Source organism: Oncorhynchus tshawytscha, unplaced genomic scaffold, assembly GCF_018296145.1.
Source record: "Oncorhynchus tshawytscha isolate Ot180627B unplaced genomic scaffold, Otsh_v2.0 Un_contig_10656_pilon_pilon, whole genome shotgun sequence".
Lineage (NCBI taxonomy): Eukaryota > Metazoa > Chordata > Actinopteri > Salmoniformes > Salmonidae > Oncorhynchus > Oncorhynchus tshawytscha.
The window spans coordinates 1-5,066 of NW_024605619.1; the positions used below are offsets into that span (position 1 = coordinate 1).

The window sequence follows — 5,066 nt, forward strand, 5'->3', positions numbered from 1 at the left end:
GCAGAACAGTCAGGTGGAAGTTGAAACTGGAGCAGCAGCATGGCCAGGTGGACTGGGGACAGCAAGGAGTCATCATGTCAGGTAGTCCTGGGGCATGGTCCTAGGGCTCAGGTCAGTTGAAACTGGAACAGCAGCATGGCCAGGTGGACTGGGGACAGCAAGGAGTCATCATGTCAGGTAGTCCTGGAGCTCAGGTCCTAGGGCTCAGGTCCTCCGAGAGAGAGAAAGAAAAAGAGAGAAGGAGAGAATTAGAGAATGCACACTTAGATTCACACAGGACACCGAATAGGACAGAGAAGTACTCAGATATAACAAACTGACCCCAGCCCCGACACATAAACTACTGCAGCATAAATACTGGAGGCTGAGACAGGAGGGGTCAGGAGACACTGTGGCCCCATCCGAGGTCACCCCCGGACAGGGCCAAACAGGAAGGATATAACCCCACCCACTTTGCCAAAGCACAGCCCCCACACCACTAGAGGGATATCTTCAACCACCAACTTACCATCCTGAGACAAGGCTGAGTATAGCCCACAAAGATCTCGCCACGGCACACCCAAGGGGGCGCCAACCCAGACAGGATGACCACAACAGTGAATCAACCCACTCAGGTGACGCACCCTCCAGGGACGGCATGAGAGAGCCCCAGTAAGCCAGTGACCCAGCCCCTGTAATAGGGTTAGAGGCAGAGAATCCCAGTGGAAAGAGGGGAACCGGCCAGGCAGAGACAGCAAGGGCGGTTCGTTGCTCCAGAGCCTTCCGTTCACCTTCCCACTCCTGGGCCAGACTACACTCAATCATATGACCCACTGAAGAGATGAGTCTTCAGCAAAGACTTAAAGGTTGAGACCGAGTTTGCGGCCTCTGACATGGGTAGGCAGACCGTTCCATAAAAATGGAGCTCTATAGAGAAAGCCCTGCCTCCAGCTGTTTGCTTAGAAATTCTAGGGACAATTAGGGAGGCCTGCGTCTTGTGACCGTAGCGTACGTGTAGGTATATACGGGTGACCAAATCAGAGAGATAGGTAGGAGCAAGCCCATGTAATGCTTTGTAGGTTAGCAGTAAAACCTGAAATCAGCCCTTGCTTTGACAGGAAGCCAGTGTAGAGAGGCTAGCACTGGAGTAATATGATCAAATTTTTTTGGTTCTAGTCAGGATTCTAGCAGCCGTATTTAGCACTAACTGAAGTTTATTTAGTGCTTTTATCCGGGTAGCCGGAAAATAGAGCATTGCAGTAGTCTAACCTAGAAGTGACAAAAGCATGGATTAATTTTTCTGCATCATTTTGGACAGAAAGTTTCTGATTTTCAATGATCTGGTTCAATGATCCCAGAAGGAGGGGTACTTCAGGAAGAAAATCACAGATCAGAATCTGGCCAATGAAATCATCAAACACATGAAGACATCATCAAGGAGCCTCCATATCATGTGCCACATACCAGTCTTCTGTTGGATATCAGCCACTGTCTTTGAGATGATGCTGAAAGAGACAGAGAAGGATGAAGTCCCCAAAATCTGACCCAGATGTACTCACACTTCATACACATCCAAATCATTGTGAAGAACAGGAAGTACAACAAATCCACAGAGACAAACCCAAAGGAACTGTCTCAGTCAGACAAAGAGATGATCCTGAAACTGGCAAAGCTGGCTTTCCAACAGCTGCAGAAGGGCAACCTGATCTTCTATGAGGAGGACCTGAGATTGTGGCCTTGATGTCACAGAGGCATCAGAGTACTCAGCATTGTGTACAGAGATCTTTAAAGAAGAATCTGGGCTGTACCAAGACAAGGTCTACAGCTTTGTGCATCTGAGCATTCAGGAGTTTCTAGCAGCAGTGCATGCTTTAGAATCATGTCTGGACAAGAAGGAAAATGTTTTTCAGAAAATCCCCACTAGTGATGATGAAAAGAAGGAGTCAATCCAGTTGTCTGACTTACACAGGAGAGCAGTGGACCAGGCCTTGAAGAGTGAGAATGGACACCTGGACCTGTTCCTCCGCTTCCTTCTGGGTCTCTCACTGGAATCCAATCAGAATCTGTTACGAGGCCTTCTGACACAGACAGGAAGTACAACACAGACCAATGCAGTTGAGAGAACAGCCAGGTACCTTTCAAACAAGATCAAGAAGGAATCCTCACCAGAAAGGATCATCAACTTGTTCCACTGTCTGAATGAACTTGGTGCCAACTCTCTAGTTGAAGACATGCAGAACTCCCTGCATTCAGGAACTCTTTCAGAAACAAGACTAAAACCTGACCAATGTTCAGCCCTGGCCTACCTGTTACTGATGTCAGAGGAGGTGCTGGAGGAGTTTGACCTGAAGACATACAACACATCAGAGGAAGGTTATCAGAGGTTGCTGCCCGTAGTGAAACCTGCAAGAGAGCACTGTAAGTTCTGTTATTGAGTTGATGTTGACAGTATCATTATAATGAAGGATTTGTATGTCTAACAGATTATCTCCTCTCTCCAGACTGGATCGCTGTGAACTCACATATAAATCCTGTGAGACTCTGGCCTCAGCTCTGCAGACACCAAACTCCCCCTGAGAGAACTGGACCTCAGCTACAATAACCTGGAAGACAGAGGAGTGAAGCTGCTCTGTGTTGGACTAACCAGTCCACTCTGCAACATACAGACACTAGTGTGAGTTAACGTCCTTCTTCAGTAGCCACTGTGGGTTTTATATATTTTGTATATGGTTAGTATGTGTGTGTTTTTAACATTGTTAAATCATGTGCCCTTCTGTTTTTGTCTTCATGCATACAGTATATCACAACAGTGAGTACACCCCTCACATTTTTGTCAATATTTGAGTATATCTTTTCATGTGACAACACTGAAGAAATGACACTTTGCTACAATGTAAAGTAGTGAGTGTACAGCTTGTATAACAGTGTACATTTGCTGTCCCCTCAAAATAACTCAACTCACAGCCATTAATGTCTAAACCGCTGGCAACAAAGTGAGTACACCCCTAAGTGAAAATATCCAAATTGGGCCCAATTAGCCATTTTCCTCCCGGGTGTCATGTGACTCGTTAGTGTTACAAGGTCTCAGGTGTGAATGGGGAGCAGGTGTGTTAAATTTGGTGTCATTGCTCTCACACTCCTTCATACTGACTGGTCACTGGAAGTTCAACATGGCACCTCATGGCAAAGAACTCTCTGAGGATCTGAAAAAATAATTGTTGCTCTACATAAAGATGGACTGGGCTATAAGAAGATTGCCAAGACCCTGAAACTGAGCTGCAGCACGGTGGCCAAGACCATACAGCGGTTTAACTGGACAGGTTCCACTCAGAACAGGCCTCACCATGGTCGACCAAAGAAGTTGAGTGCACGTGCTCAGCGTCATATCCAGAGGTTGTCTTTGGGAAATAGACATATGATTGCTGCCAGCATTGCTGCAGAGGTTGAAGGGGTGGGGGTTCAGCCTGTCAGTGCTCAGACCATACGCCGTACACTGCATCAAATTGGTCTGCATGGCTGTCGTGCCAGAAGGAAGCCTCTTCTAAAGCTGATGCACAAGAAAGCCCGTAAACAGTTTGACAAGCAGACTAAGGACATGGATTACTGGAACCATGTCCTGTGGTCTGACGAGACCAAGATAAGTTTATTTATTTCAGATGGTGTCAAGTGTGTGTGGCGACAACCAGGTGAGGAGTACAAAGACAAGTGTCTTGCCTACCGTCAAGCATGGTGGTGGGAGTGTCATGGTCTGGGGCTGCATGAGTGCTGCCGGCACTGGGGAGCTACAGTTCATTGAGGGAACCATGAATGCCAACATGTACTGAAGCAGAGCATTATCCCCCTCCCTTCGGAGACTGGGCCGCAGGGCAGTATTCCAACATGATAACGACCCCAAACACACCTCCAAGACGACCACTGCCTTGCTAAAGAAGCTGAGGGTAAAGGTGATGGCCTGGCCAAGCATGTCTCCAGACTTAAACCCTATTGAGTTTCTGTGGGGCATCCTCAAATGGAAGGTGGAGGAGAGCAAGGTCTCTAACATCCACCAGCTCTGTGATGTCGTCATGGAGGAGTGGAAGAGGACTCCAGTGGCAACCTGTGAAGCTCTGGTGAACTCCAAGAGGGTTAAGGCAGTGCTGGAAAATGATGGTGGCCACCAAAATATTGACACTTTGGGCCCAATTTGGACATTTTCACTTAGGGGTGTACTCACCTTTGTTGCCAGCGGTTCAGACATTAATAGCTGTGTGTTGAGTTATGTTGAGGGGACAGCAAATGTACACTGTTATACAAGCTGTACACTCACTACTTTACATTGTAGCAAAGTGTCATTTCTTCAGTGTTGTCACATGAAAAAAATATACTCAAATATTTACAAAAATGTGAGGTGTGACACTTGTGATATACTGTCTCATTAAAGCTTTGTGTATTTAACTGTGTATCGACACATCTCCTCTCTCCAGACTAGCTGGCTGTAAAATCACACATGAATCCTGTGAGACTCTGCCTCAGCTCTGCAGACACCAAACTCCCCTTGAGAGAACTGGACCTCAGCAACAATGACCTGGAAGACAGAGGAGTGGAGCTGCTCTGTGTTGGACTAACCAGTCCACTCTGCAACATAGAGAGACTTGTGTAAGCACATTTTCTTCAGTATCCACTGAGTATTGATACAGAATATTTTGTATGTAGTTAGTATGTTTGTCTTTAACATTGTTAAATCATGTGCCTTTCTGTTATTGTCTTAATGCATCTCATTATTCTTAAAGCTTTGCATATTTTAGTGTCGACACATCTCCTCTCTCTCCAGACTGGATCACTGTGACCTCACATATGAATCCTGTGAGACTCTGGCCTCAGCTCTGCAGACACTAAACTCCCTGAGAGAACTAGACCTCAGCTACAATGACCTGGGAGACAGAGGAGTGGGAGCTGCTCTGTGATGGACTAACCAGTCCACTCTGCAACATACAGACACTAGTGTGAGTTAAATATCTTCAGTATGAGTTATGTGGATGTTTTCAACATGTGCTCTTCTGCCCTCTAGTTTAGGTCACTGTGGTCTGACAGAGGGTTGCTGTTCAGCT

At 46.5% G+C, this 5,066-nt stretch overlaps 1 long non-coding RNA gene across 1 annotated transcript; it reads left to right on the forward strand.

Moving 5' to 3' along the window:
• The first annotated feature begins 2,524 nt into the window (after positions 1-2,524).
• LOC121842087 lies at positions 2,525-5,059 on the forward strand. The gene is made up of 3 exons (XR_006080923.1): positions 2,525-2,653; positions 4,443-4,614; positions 4,790-5,059. It is a non-coding gene; the product is annotated as an uncharacterized LOC121842087 (long non-coding RNA).
• Positions 5,060-5,066: the final 7 nt, after the last annotated feature.